We start from the raw sequence: 14,795 nt of genomic DNA on the forward strand, positions 1-14,795 counted from the left end.
ACCCAGAGACAGCAGACACCCCATTACACTTTCTGGCGCCTTCTGAGAGCCAATGGAAGCCTTAGAAAATGTCACGTTACAGCACAGATGCTGTATTTTTGATAGAGATGCTACAGAAGGACAACACATTTTCAGACAGGGCACTTCCTGTATGGAATCTTCTCAGGTTTTGGCCTGCCATATGAGTTCTGTTATATTATATGTATATTTTAGTTTCTGGGCAGGAGTAATAATCAGATTAAATCGGATACGTTTTTTAGCCGGCCGTGAAAATACTGCCCCCTATCCCAAACAGGTTAACCTGTTATGGCTAGGGGGCAGTATTTTCACAGCCGGATAAAAAACGTACCCGATTTAATCTGATTATTACTCCTGCCCAGAAACTAGAATATGCATATAATTATTAGCTTTGGATAGAAAACACGCCAAAGTTTCTAAAACTGTTTGAATGGTGTCTGTGAGTATAACAGAACTCATTTGGCAGGCCAAAACCTGAGAAGATTCCATGCAGGAAGTGCCCTGTCTGACAATTTCTTGCCCTTCTTGATTATCTCTATCCATTACAGAGGATCTCTGCTGTTACGTGACACTTCCTACGGCTGCCATAGGCTCTCAGAAGGCGGCAAAAAGCTGAATCGTGGCTTTGCAGGCTCTGGCTGAAAAAAAGTAGCGCGTTTGGGTAGTGGCTGGTCACAGTACTGTGAGACTCAGGCTCGTGCCCGCGTCGACCCCATGCTTTGTTTTCTTTCGTCTGTTTACCTAAATGCAGATTCCCGGTCGTAATATTATCGCTTTTTTATGAGAAAAATGGCATAAAAATTGATTTTAAACAGCGGTTGACATGCTTCGAAGTACGGTAATGGAATATTTCTAAATCTTTTGTCACGAAATGCGCCATGCTCGTGACCCTTATTTACACTTCGGATAGTGTCTTGAACGCACGAACAAAACGCCGCTGTTTGAACATAACTATGGATTATTTTGAACCAAACCAACATTTGTTATTGAATTATTAGTCCTGGGAGTGCATTCTGACGAAGAACACCAAAGGTAATCAAACTTTTGTAATAGTAAATCGGAGTTTGGTCAGGGCTAAACTTGGTCGGTGTCTAAATGGCTAGCCGTGATGGCTGGGCTATCTACTGAGAATATTGCAAAATGTGATTTCACCGAAAAGCTATTTTAAAATCGGACATATCGAGTGCATAGAGGAGTTCTGTATCTATAATTCTTAAAATAATTGTTATGCTTTTTGTGAACGTTTATCGTGAGTAATTTAGTAAATTCACCGGATGTTTGCGGGGGGTATGCTAGTTCTGAACGTCACATGCTAATGTAAAAAAGCTGGTTTTTGATATAAATATGAACTTGATTGAACAAAACATGCATGCATTGTATAACATAATATCCTAGGGTTGTCATCTGATGAAGATCATCAAAGGTTAGTGCTGCATTTAGCTGTGGTTTTGTTTTTTGTGACATTATATGCTAGCTTGAAAAATGTGTGTCTGATTATTTCTGGCTGGGTAGTCTGCTGACATAATCTAATGTTTTGCTTTCGCTGTAAAGCCTTTTTGAAATCGGACAGTGTGGTTAGATTAACGAGAGTCTTGTCTTTAAAATGCTGTAAAATAGTCATATGTTTGAAAAATGGAAGTTTTCGGATTTTAGAGGAGTTTGTATTTCGCGCCACGCCCATCATTGGATATTGGAGCAGGTGTTCCGCTAGCGGAACGTCTAGATGTAAGAGGTTAAGAGTGTGCTCCTAATCTCAGCTCGTTACCTGTCAAATACTTATTTCCCTCATTAAAATGCAAATCAATTTGTAACATTTTTGACATGCGTTTTTCTGGATCTTTTTGTTGTTATTCTGTCTCTCACTGTTCAAATAAACCTACCATTAAAATGATTGACTGATCCTTTCTTTGTCAGTGGGCAAACGTACAAAATCAGCAGGGGATCAAATACTTTTTTCCCCCACTGTACTACCCACCACTGCGACCTGTATGCTCTCGTTGGCTGGCCCTCACTACATATTCGTCACCAAACCCACTGGCTCCAGGTCATCTAAGTCTTTGTTAGGTAAAGCCCCGCTTATCTCAGCTCACTGGTCACCATAGCAACACCCACCCTTAGCACTCGCTCCAGCAGGTATATTTCACAGGTCATCCCCAAAGCCAACACTTACTTTGGCCGCCTTTCCTTCCAGTTCTCTGCTGCCAATGACTGAAACTAATTGCAAAAATCTCTGAAGCTTGAGTCTTATATCTCCCTCTCTAACTTTAAGCATCAGCTGTCGGAGCAGCTTACCGATCACTATACCTGTACACAGCCAATCTGTAAATAGCACTCCCGACTACCTCATCCCCATATTATTTATCCTCTTGCTCTTTTGCACCCCAGTATCTCTACTTGCACATCTCACTCCAGTGTTAATGCTAAATTGTAATTATTTCACCTCTATGGCCTATTTATTGCCTTACCTCCCTACTCTTCTACATTTGAACACACTGTACATCGATTTTTCTATTGTGTTATTGACTGTGTTTGTTGTTTTTGCCGCTTTGCTTTATCTTCGCCAGGTCGCAGTTGTAAATGAGAACTTGTTCTCAACTGGCCTACCTGGTTAAATAAAGGTGAAATATATAAAAAAAAGTTATCCAGCCTATTATCCTAAGATTACCAAAACAGCAGGTCATATTGGATGTTAAAATGGATTCAATGAACAATCTGTAAAAGATGGTCATCAGCTTCCTATCCACCCTGAAACTGCTGAGTTTCCTCAGGAAGAACAGGTGCTGATTTCCCGTCGCACAGATAGCGTCCACATTGGCCTCAACTCTGTTTGCTGTCAAGGGAAGTGCCAAAGTATTTGTATTGATCAACAATCTCCACTGGTTCACCATCAATCAGTCTGCATTAGTGTCAGGGAGCTCCTAGCCGTATCGTTGGTTTTCTTGACATTAAGTTCTTAAAAGGAGCAGTCACCCCATCCAACATAGTCCTCCACCACTGGGCCATGGCTCACCTCTTCATCCTGTAAAAGACTCCCGATAACCAAGTCATCTGCAAACATAATGATATGTCTAGAGTCATGATTACTCTGAAAATCATACGTGCACAATACAAACAACAGAGGGAAAAGACACCCCCAGGAGGATACTGTGGCAGATGGGAACCGTTGACTCTCACCCTTTGAGTTTGGTTGGTTAAAGTCAATCAACCAGCTGACTACTGTACTGTATTTTAAAATCAAGCCTCTCTGCTTAGAGGTTGTATACAATTAACTTCAGAAGAGAAGTCAACAGATCGTAGTCTGGCATGGGTCTTACTTCCCTCAAGATGTTTAAAGACGTAGTTAAGAGTGATGGTTGCATCTTCCACCCCTCTCAATACCCACCCCTATCAACATAACAAACAAATGTTTTTGTTTTCCACCATAAACCGTTTTGAAACCTTTTGATATTGCGTGAACCAATAAATACCATCCTGGTCAGATCCAACCTCAAAAGCAACCCTATCAAATAAACAGCATGAACCATTCAAACTATAGGACAGCCAAATCGATCTTAGATGTTTCATCGAAATTATGCTTACTGTAATTTCAACTTTTCAGATGATTCCAAAACCTCATCGCTGCCTGGTTATGGACGGAATGGATTACGTAGGGTAAGATGAGATGCTTCAGATATCACAACTATTGATTCACTCCAACAATAAAATCTAACTTATTGATTAATGTGGATGGTTTCCCCTTATAGGCTTTGATTGACAAAGTGTTGTTGATCATATTGTTCATAGACACGTGTGATCGTTGTTACAATACTGTCTCTGCCCCTACAGCCTCAGTCCACAGATTTCACTCCGTACAACAGCCATGGCAACATGTGTGGGGGAGGAAGAGGTGAGTGTTGCTCAACAAATACAGCTGTGGTTGTGTTCACAGCTACTTCTACATCTACATACAATTTCAATATTCTTAAAGCTACAATCTAGAAATTCGTTTTTCAGCAAAATGACAGCCCTGACACTACTTTTGGTATACAGTTGAGGAATGGGGCTTGGGAAATGTAACCCCTCCCAGATTGTACCTTTAACTGATAATACATTGTAAATAAGCAACCCAATTATTGAGCAGTCAGACTTGGAAATAATGTAGTATTTCTTTCAGATTTAAATAGTACAGGAAAAACTAACTGAGTCGTTTTCTGTCCCATGTTGTCTTGCAGAGTTTCAGGTATGTCACTCATTTGCTTATCCACAAATATCTTTCATTATGCGATTTCATTTTGCATGCGTTTGCTCACTCTATACCCAGGATCGCAAACTCCATGTTATCCTGAATGTCAACCCACTCCTGCTAAATGCCTGCATCACGATTAGATATCCCAAACTGTAGTGAATGCATTGCAGTGACCCTGCATGCTCTTGTCAAGGAACACATACAACATTGCTCAGACATGTTCAGTCTCACTGTGACTAGATCGAACCACTGTACTGTACATGCAATGTAGAATGATCTTTGTATCATTGCCTGTTTTTATTGTTGCGAAATGTCTCCAGTTGTCACTAAATGTCTCATTTATTTACATATTCAATTTTAAACTGTCACAGTCCTCTTGACTGTGAGGTCAAGGTGTCACAAGTGTAGGTAACCTAAGATGCTATTGATAGTAATTGTATTAAAATAATGCCAATCTTTGAGTGCCATGACCTATTACCGACAGACAAAAGTACTGCAGTGACCATAAGTACTAGTATGCTGCTCTATATGATAGGAATAAGATATAGTAACTGGGGTAGTAGTAGATAGCGATGGTAGATATATATCAGTTCCATACCACTATATTACATGTGTGTGTGTACTGTATGTTCTATCCTGTAGCACATAAGGGATGGCAGTGTTGCAGTAACAAGAATGGACAGGGGAGTATCTATGCCTAATATGTTGGAAACAAAAGCAAGTATTTATTATTATTATTTTCTTTTTTATATCATTTCTTTAAAAAGATTTCAAATTTACCTGATGTATTAGTATATTTGACTGACATTCCAAGTTTTTTTATAGCTTATACTTTACTACAAAAATGTGTATGCTACAAAAACAAATATGCTGAGTCAGTAGAGAGAGCTTCAAGTGAGCTTGGCACATCGGAACCACCGCACACATTGGGTGATATTAAAGAAGGAATAGTGAGGTAAACCTCAGCACCTATAACAGGAGGTACAGTTGAAGTCAGAAGTTTACATACACCTTAGCCAAATACATTTAAACTCAGTTTTTCACACAATTCCTGACATTTAATCCTAGTAAAAAAATCCCTGTTTTAGGTCAGTTAGGATCACCACTTTATATTAAGAATGTGAAATGTCAGAATAATAGTGGAGAATGATTTATTTCAGCTTTTATTTCTTTCACCACATTCCCAGTGGGTCAGAAGTTTACATACACTCAATTAGTAGTTCATAGCATTGCTAAACTTGGGTCAAACATTTCGGGTACCTTCTACAAGCTTCCCACAATAAGTTGGGTGAATTTTGGCTCATTCCTCCTGACAGAGCTGGTGTAACTGAGTCAGGTTTGTAGGCCTCCTTGCTCGCACATGCTTTTTCAGTTCTTCCCACAAATTGTGATGGCTTTGATGGCTACTCCAATACCTTGACTTTGTTGTCCTTAAGCCATTTTGCCACAACTTTGGAAGCTTGCTTGGGGTCATTGTCCATTTGGAAGACCCATTTGCGACCAAGCTTTAACCCTTTCACACGTACCATCACACGGGGTGTGATCGTTCTACAGTGGTCCCTGAAGCGTACGATCACACCCCATGTGATTAGAACACTCATTTAGAACGCTCATCTTCGAATGACGCAACAATCAACATTTGAGCTGGCCACACTTTTTTCTGAAACTATTTACACAAACACAGTCCTTACAAAGTTAAGTCCAGAATGTGAGCAGTTTATTTTTGGATGCAATGTTCAGATATTCACAGAAGTATCTATAGCATAACACAATCATCCTAACCGGAAAAATGTAGGCTACATTTGTCCTAGCGCTGAGGAAAGATTGACGCAACACAAGCGGTCATATTTTCTAACTCTCGGCTGACATAAACTACACTATGAATTAGCTAATAGCAATTACTATGTACAATTAATCACATCACGGGTGAGCTCACCGTTGATCAAAATAATTGAGTAAAACACTTTCTAGAAATCGAAAGTAATCCGACGATTAGTTTCAGCGTGCAGCCATGCTTTTTTACCTCACAGAAACCGAAAATAATAAGAGAAGACAAGATGAATTGTTGAAGGGGTGTTTTCTACCATCATTCACATCCCACATTCACTTCCTGAAGTTCTCAAAAAATGAGTGAACCCTTACTCACCTCATTTTGTTATAGCATCTTTGGTCCGACAGACGATCAAGTGAAACCCAGAATGCATTGTATGTCAACAAACATGGCTCCATACACAAAGCTGGAATTAGCTTAGCTCATCATAATCAGTACAACCTTCAAAACATTATTTTACACACATACTATGCGCCCTTTACAATTTATGCAAAAATCGGAACGCATGATTTATCACGGGTAATTGAAAAACGTAAATAAAATAGTAAATATATCAATAATACCACACAAAACATTTTCTGATAGTGATTTATTGATACAAATTGCGCGTTTAGGCAGTCAATCACGGTAACCTCTCACTCCCACTCTGAGCCATTCAGTGTTGTTGTTTATGTAACAATCACATCCTGGAATGGAGAGAACGTTCGAACATCACGTGCATAAAAACACTCACGCTGGGGCGACCGTTAGAGATATTTGGAACTCACGCGTGAAAGGGTTAACTTCCTGACTGATGTCTTGAGATGTTTCTTCAATATATCCACATAATTTTCCTACCTCATGATGCCATCTATTTTGAAGTGCACCCGTCCCTCCTGCAGCAAAGCACCCCCACAACATGATGCTCCCACCCCCATGCTTCACGGTTGGGATGGTGTTCTTCGGCTTGCAAGCCTCCCCCTTTTTCCTCCAAACATAATGATGGTCATTATGGCCAAACAGTTCTATTTTTGTTTGACCCGAGGACATTTCTCCAAAAAGTACTCTTTGTCCCCATGTGCAGTTGGAAACCGTAGTCTGGCTTTTTTATGGTGGTTTTGGAGCAGTGTCTTTTTCCTTGCTGAGTATGTCGATATAGGACTAGTTTTACTGTGGATATAGATACCTTTGTACCTGTTTCCTCCAGCATCTTCACAAGGTCCTTTGCTGTTCTGGGAGGGATTTGCACTTTTTGCACCAAAGTACGTTCATCTCTAGGAGACAGAATGCGTCTCCTTCCTGAGCGGTATGACGGCTGCGTGGTCCCATGGTGTTTATACTTGCGTACTATTGTTTGTACGGATGAATGTGGTACCTTCAGGTGTTTGGAAAATGCTCCCAAGGATGAACCAGACTTGTGGAGGTCTACAATCTTTTTTCTGAGGTCTTGGTTGATTTTCTTTTGATTTTCCCATGATGTCAAGCAAAGAGGCACTGAGTTTGAAGGTAGGCCTTGAAATACATCCACAGGTACACCTCCAATTGACTCAGGCTAATTGACATCATTTATCAGAAGCTTCTAAAGCCATGACATTTTCTGGAATTTTCCAAGCTGTTTAAAACCTCTCTGGGATAGGCGTCCCGCCAGCGGGACACCTGATGGCAACTTCCGGTGAAATTGGAAGAAATTAAACATCTAGGTACATACAAGTGTCTTATATCGGTTAAAAGCTTAAATTCTTGTTAATCTAACTGCATTGTCCGAATTACAATAGGCTTCACAGCAAAAGCATGCGATTGTTTGAGGACGGCGCCCCATATCAAAATATGTTTCAACCAGCAAAGGCTTTGTAAAATCACAAATAGCGACTAAATATTCACTTACTTTTTGAAAATCGTCCTCTGATTTGCAATCCGAAGGGTCCCAGCTACAACATGCATGGTCGTTTTGTTTGATAAAATCCTTTATTTACCAAAACGTCAGTTTAGTTGGCGCCATCGATTTGAGTAATCCACTCATTCAACGTGCAGAGAAAGGAATCCAAAAAGCTACCACTAAACTTCAAACAAGTCAAATACATTTCTATTTAATCCTCAGGTACCCTAAAATGTAATTAAACTATAATATTTCATACGGAAAAGTAAAATTAGCAGACTGATTTCCAACTCAGACTCCCAGTACCAAAACTCATTCTTCCTCGTTTGGGAAGAAACAAGCCTGAAAGCTTGAACAAACACTGTTGACATCTAGTGGAAGCCATAGAAATTGCAATCTGGGAGCTGGAATTGCATAGGACCCATAGCTCTCCATTGAAAGAGCATGGCTCTCAAAACAAATATCCTGGTTGGATTTTCTTTGGATTTCCTCCTACAATATCAATTGTTATAGTCTCATACATTATTTTAACATTTCTACAAACTTCAAAGTGTTTTCTATCCAATGGTACCAATTATATGCAGATCCTGGCTTCTGGGCCTGAGTAACAGGCAGTTTACTTTGGGCACGTCAGTCAGACAGGAACTGGAGAAAAATAGACCCTAGCCTGAAGAAGTTTAAAGGCACAGTCAACTCACTGTATGTAAACTTCTGACCCACCGCAATTATGACACAGTGAAATAATCTGTCTGTAAACAATTGTTGGATAAATTACTTGTTTCATGCACAAAGTAGATGTCCTAACCGACTTTCCAAAACTATAGTTTGTTAACAAGACATTTGTGGAGTGGTTGAAAAAAGAGTTTTAATGACTTCAACTGTATGTGATTGGTGTCTCATATCACCACTAACTACCTACAGCATGCAGCTGGTAGTCAGTCCCTTCATGGGTTCCTGTAACCAAAAGCAGCCCCTCTAAAGTACTACATCTCCCATGAGGCTATGGCTGTGCTGCAGTCCAGACAGGCGCTAGGGAATTGAGTCACCTCTCGCTTAGCATGCTGGCTTCTCCATGCTCATTCGCACATGGCTTCAATACAGACTGTATGTAACATACAGTGGAAAATCCAACACCAAATGTCTTTGATACAACTTAATGAAGGAGAGACACCTTCATTGTTGGATTTTCATGACTGGTTTGACTACTATGAGTTGGTCAGATAGAGGGCGGGAAAAAAGCACAAATCACTCCCCCTGTTGCTTATTAGAGCATTTCAGTAAGATCTTGCAAAACTCTTCCTCTAAATTTCAATCGATCTCATCTAGGTGTGTTTGGGTACTGGGCCTAACATACGTTTGCTGTAAAGCCCACAGTATAGCTGCTTTCCAGGACTCGATCTATGAATTGACAATTTCATTTAAATTAATTGTTCAACACTTACAGTACTGTAACTTACTTACCATTATTTTACGGCCACAGTTCTTTGACAATGTCGATCTGTTGCCTAATCTTGTCTAGTCAGATATTCCAACATATTCACATTGTAACTGATATATACCCCCCCCACGGGAAACTGTTGAGCGTGACACAAACCGGTGCTATACGCCGTTCAAAACACTTAAATATGTAGTCTTGCCCATTCAACCTCTAAATGGCACACATACACAATCCATGTCTCAAGGCTTAAATACTTCTCTAACCTGTCTCATCCCCTTCATCTACACTGAAGGGGATTTAACAAGTGACCATCAATAATGGATCATAGCTTTCACCTGGATTCCCCTGTTCAGTCTATATCATGGAAAGAACAGGTGTTTTGAATGTTTTGTACACTCAGTGTAGATGTTTTGGTAGTAATGAGAGCACTAATGCACGTACCTACACAACGATACTGGCATCATGCACCTCCCTATCAACTGATACCCTTATAGTTAAGCTCCCAGGGTCTATAGCCCCATCAGCCGTCACTCACAATCTCCTGTCACACTTGTTGTCCCTACCCAGTGTTCCCCTGTCTCAGACAAGACTAAGTTTTGAACATGCTGTAACTGTAAAAACAATGCCCTATCCAATCAAACTTGGATACCCGGTTTCTGTGGGATCTCAAAAATATGATAATGCGCTCTCTGCAGCGATGAATATGTGGATTCATGTACTCAATAAAATAATTACAGCATAAGTATTTTTCTTTCCCCTTTTTGGATATACAGTGCATTCAGAAAGTATTCAGACCCCTTGACTTTTTCAAACTTTTTGTTACGTTACAGCCTTATTGTAAAATTATTATTTTTCCCCTCATCAATCTACAGACAATACCCTGTAATGACAAAGCAAAAACAGTTTTTGGCAGTGATTACAGCCTCGGGTCTTCTTGGGAATGATGCTACAAGCTTGGCACCTGTATTTGGGGAGTTTCTCCCATTCTTCTCTGCAGATCATCTCAAGCTCTGTGAGGTTGGATGGGGAGCGTCGCTGCACAGCTATTTTCAGGTCTCTCCAGAGATGTTCGATCGGGTTCAATTCCGGGCTCTGGCTGGGCCACTCAAGCACATTCAGAAGCCACTCCTGCATTGTCTTGGCTGTGTGCTTAGGGTTGTTGTCCTGTTGGAAGGTGAACATTGGTCCCAGTCTGAGGTCCTGAGCGCTCTGGAGCAGGTTTTCATCAAGGATCTTTCTGTACTTTACTCCATTTCTTTGCCTCAATTCTGACTAGTCTCCAAGTCCCTGCCACTGAAAAACATCCCCACAGCATGATATTGCCACCACCATGCTTCAGCGTAGGGATGGTGCCAGGTTTCCTCCAGACGTGACACTTTACATTCAGGCCAAAGAGTTCAATCTTGGTTTCATCATGACCAGAGAATCTTGTTTCTCATGGTCTGAGTCCTTTAGATGCCTTTTGGCAAACATCAAGCGGGCTGTCATGCTTTTTACTGAGGAGTGGCTTCCATCTGATTGGTTAAGTGCTTCAGAGATGGTTGTCCTTCTGGAAGGTTCTTCCATCTCCACAGAGGAGCTCTGGAGCCCTGTCAGAGTGACCATCGGGTTCTTGGTCACCTCCCTGATCAAGGCCCTTCTCCCCTGATTGCTCGGTTTGGCCAGGCTGCCAGCTCCAGGAAGAGTCTTGGTGGTTGCAAACTTCTTCCATTTAAGAATGATGGAGGCCACTGTGTTCTTGGGGACCTTCAATGCTGCAGAAATGTTTTGGAACCCTTCCCCAGATCTGTGCCTCGACACAATTCTGTCTCTGAGCTCTATGGACAATTCCTTTGACCTCATGGCTTGGTTTTTGCTCTGACATGCACTGTCAACTGTGGGACCTTATATAGACAGGTGTGTGCCTTTCCAAATCATGTCCAATCAATTAAATTTACCACAGGTGGACTCCAAGTTGTAGAAACATCTCAAAGATGATCAATGGAAACAGGATTACCTGACCTCAATTTCGAGTCTCATAGCAAAGGGTCTGTATACTTACGTAAATAAGGTATTTATGTTTCATTTTTAATAAATGTACAAGCATTAAAAAAAATTGCTTTATGGGGTATTTTGTGTGTAAATTGATGTAGAAAATGTTTTATTTAATCCATTTTAGAATAAGGTTGTAACAAAATGTGGAAAAAGTCAAGGGGTCGGAATACTTTCCGAATGCACTGTATCTTAAAACCTAGTATCCAGGTTTGATTGAATTGGGTCCTCAGTCCATTTTGATGGCCCCTTGGGCTATCTTTCAACAGTCTCCTTTTGAAGCTTACTTCAGTATTGACATCCTTTACTGACGAGTGTATCCCTTTTGAAGGTTGTACCATATAAAATGCTCATGATAACCAGTAGAGGGCGAGCTAAACTGCCCAGGGAGGTGGACAGAACAAGACTGGAGGTATCATTTGATTTCTGCATGTGTGTGCATGAATGCTACACAAATACTTAGCGAGGAAAGTACAGAATCCATATAGCTTCTTGAGAATTTTTCAATGACCATATAGGAGCGGAAATGTTAACCACAACACCCCCCCCTTCCCCTCCTTCTTTTCTCAACCTCTCTTCTCACTCTAGTGCCACTTAGCCCCAGAAACGTTCTTTGACATCTTTGGGATGGAGATCCAGGAGTTTGACAGGCTTCCACTGTGGAAACGCAACAACATGAAAAAGAAGGCCAATCTCTTCTAGCAGTCAGAGCAGAATGCACTCATCCCATCCTTTCAGATAGCACTCTACTCTAACACTGTAACATAGATGTAAGATTTGTTTAGAGTTTTGGCAACCTTTTTTCTGACATGTTCAAGAAAGCAATGGACTCTTTTTTTTCACGATGCCTCCGCTACAGACTGAATAGATGGTTTAATAACTAATAGATACATTTGAAAGGCTACAAGGAAAGAAAATAAAACAATTTCTTCCATGTTCAAAAATGAGAGAATTATGAATTAAGTCATGTTCTTTTTGACTGCTGCGCTTGTTTTAATTTAATTTCTGGCTTTGCTTTGAATGGAACTGCTTTCCTTGACCTGCTTGTTTCCTCATATTTGTTGCTGTTGATTCCTGTGGAAGTTTGTTAGTAGAATTTCATGGCACCATATGAAACATGCTGTTCACATGCAAAAATTGAATGTCTGTCAGCTTCACATGTCAATGGTCAGCTTGCCCTCATTTGGGCTATCAAGTCAAATCAAATGGCTCAGTCTTCATCATGGGAAATATTGGGTTTTGCCATTTCTTTATGGCTCTAGTACATACCAGCTAGCCTAAGCACCTAACTATGTTACTCTCACTGGCATCAGAGTCTGGAAAAGCTGCTATTCAAAACAATATAATGTGGTTTACATATAGATCCGGGTCATATTCTTTAGGGCATGAAACGGAAAACATTTTAAACCGCTTTTCAACAGAAAACGGAAATGAGCCTTCCTTATTGGACGAGTCCAAGTAGTCCCTCCCTGTTACAGTCTGTTTTCTTTGGTTTGATGCCAAATCACGACTCAGTTTCGCCTCTCAGGCTCCCATTGGAGTAGCAATTCCTATTTTACTAACAAACACATTAAATGTAAAAAAAAATAATAGTATTTGAAATGAATGTTTTATAAATGAAACCCACACTGCCATTTGTTGTATTGAAATATAAGCAAAAAATAAAGCTTTAAATCACTGTATAATAATCCTCGGCTACTCCAAAGGTATCGCCTGTATTAGTTTACCTGTTCTCCTCTCAGCTATTAAACTATAATAAACACTGTGGTTCATATATGTTGTTCAAGGAACTACAGTGTGTAATGTAATATGAGGACTCATGTCAAGTTTTATGGAACAAATCAGACAGTGTGTTCCGTTGACTTCCTGGACTTCAGCCAATAAAGAGGCAAACACCCATGGAACTGTCTCTTTCTCTCTCAAACACGCACATACTGATACACAAACACACAGGTTTATAGTAGGCCTATAGTTTTAAAGTATGGTCAATGAATGAATCAAAGTATGAATGGAGGAAATAAAGTATTGCTAAACATCTATGTATCAAATTGGATAACTTCTCTTAGCTTATTATTAGAATTAAAAGAATTTCAACTGGTTATCGGGACAGACATGAATGCCATTCTGGATATGCGGGATGAATCTAATAAGACCAACTACAATCCAAAGGCAACCAAGGCTCTCCAACATATGCTCTCTGATTACAACCCTTGATGCCTGGCGAGCTCATATCCCTAAAGCAAAAGAGCACACTTTCTATTCAAACAGGCACAAAACATTCTCCCGAATCGATTTCGTACTAGAATCTACTCTATTTTCTTTAATCAAGAAAATACAAATTCGACATATGAATCTGATTGTCATGCTTATTACTGACAGATACAAATGTCATAATTTCCTAAAATAACCACAAGATGGCGCTTTAACGTTTCCTTACTACAAAATCCTACTTTGTGTACAATTTGAATTTATAATGATTAACAAAAATTATATCTGATCCTCTGATTTTTATGGGATGCCATTAAAGGTAAAAAAACCCCAATGCAACTGCATTTGCATCTGGGCTGAATAAATCACAAAGAATATATCAGAATTGGAAAAGTTGTCAACAAACACTTTTTTCAGACGAGGTAGCAACTACTCTCTTCAAAGTCAGAAGAGAACTAAAATATATAACTAAATCTATTGACAAGACAGAGAGGAGAATTTGCCAGCCATCGGGTTAGACTTAACAATTACTTCCATGGTAATCGACCCAGTCGTCTATTGGCTAAAAGTTTTTCAGTAATGATCAATTAGTGAATATTGCAACTGTTGAATCCAAATGAATCAACCAAAAATTATCCAGTTTCTATAAAGAATTGTACACCTCTGGTTGTAAATCAAACACCAAGCCAGATCGAGTCCTTTTTAAAAGATTTCTCCTCTTCTCGCAACTGAGGAAGCCAGCTTGCTGGAAGCCTAAATCCCTCTACATGAACTTTAAAGGTCATTGGATAACATGAATAAAGGTAAATCACCTGGTTCCTCCTGAGGTCTATTTAAAAATGTGGAACCAATTACGTCATACTTGCAATGATTAACAAAGCCATTCACAAAGGTTCATTTGGAAGGGATGTAAATGCAGGACTAATTTCGTTTTTTTTTTAAGGTAAAAACCATTCAGTGCTCTCAGTATCACCCTCTTTCTTTGATAAACACAGATATAAAAATATTTTCTAATACATATTTTACATGCTTCATCAGAAACCAAAGCTCCTTGGGCGCTTCTATCTCTCGATGCAGAAAAAGTTTTTGATAGACTAGAATCGTCATATCTTTGGCCGGTTTTGTGACATATGGTACTTGGCTCTGTTTTTATTAATATGATTGAAATACAACAGTATATGCCAATCCC

The 14,795-nt window shown here is 39.8% G+C and overlaps 1 long non-coding RNA gene across 1 annotated transcript; it reads left to right on the forward strand.

The window, feature by feature from the left end:
• The first annotated feature begins 6,152 nt into the window (after positions 1–6,152).
• On the forward strand, positions 6,153–13,302 carry LOC145862329 (uncharacterized). The gene is made up of 2 exons (XR_014381692.1): positions 6,153–11,810; positions 11,987–13,302. It is a non-coding gene; the product is annotated as an uncharacterized LOC145862329 (long non-coding RNA).
• The last annotated feature ends 1,493 nt before the right edge of the window (positions 13,303–14,795 follow it).

This window comes from Salmo salar, chromosome 19 (genome assembly GCF_965601325.2).
Source record: "Salmo salar chromosome 19, fSalSal1, whole genome shotgun sequence".
NCBI classification, from domain to species: domain Eukaryota; kingdom Metazoa; phylum Chordata; class Actinopteri; order Salmoniformes; family Salmonidae; genus Salmo; species Salmo salar.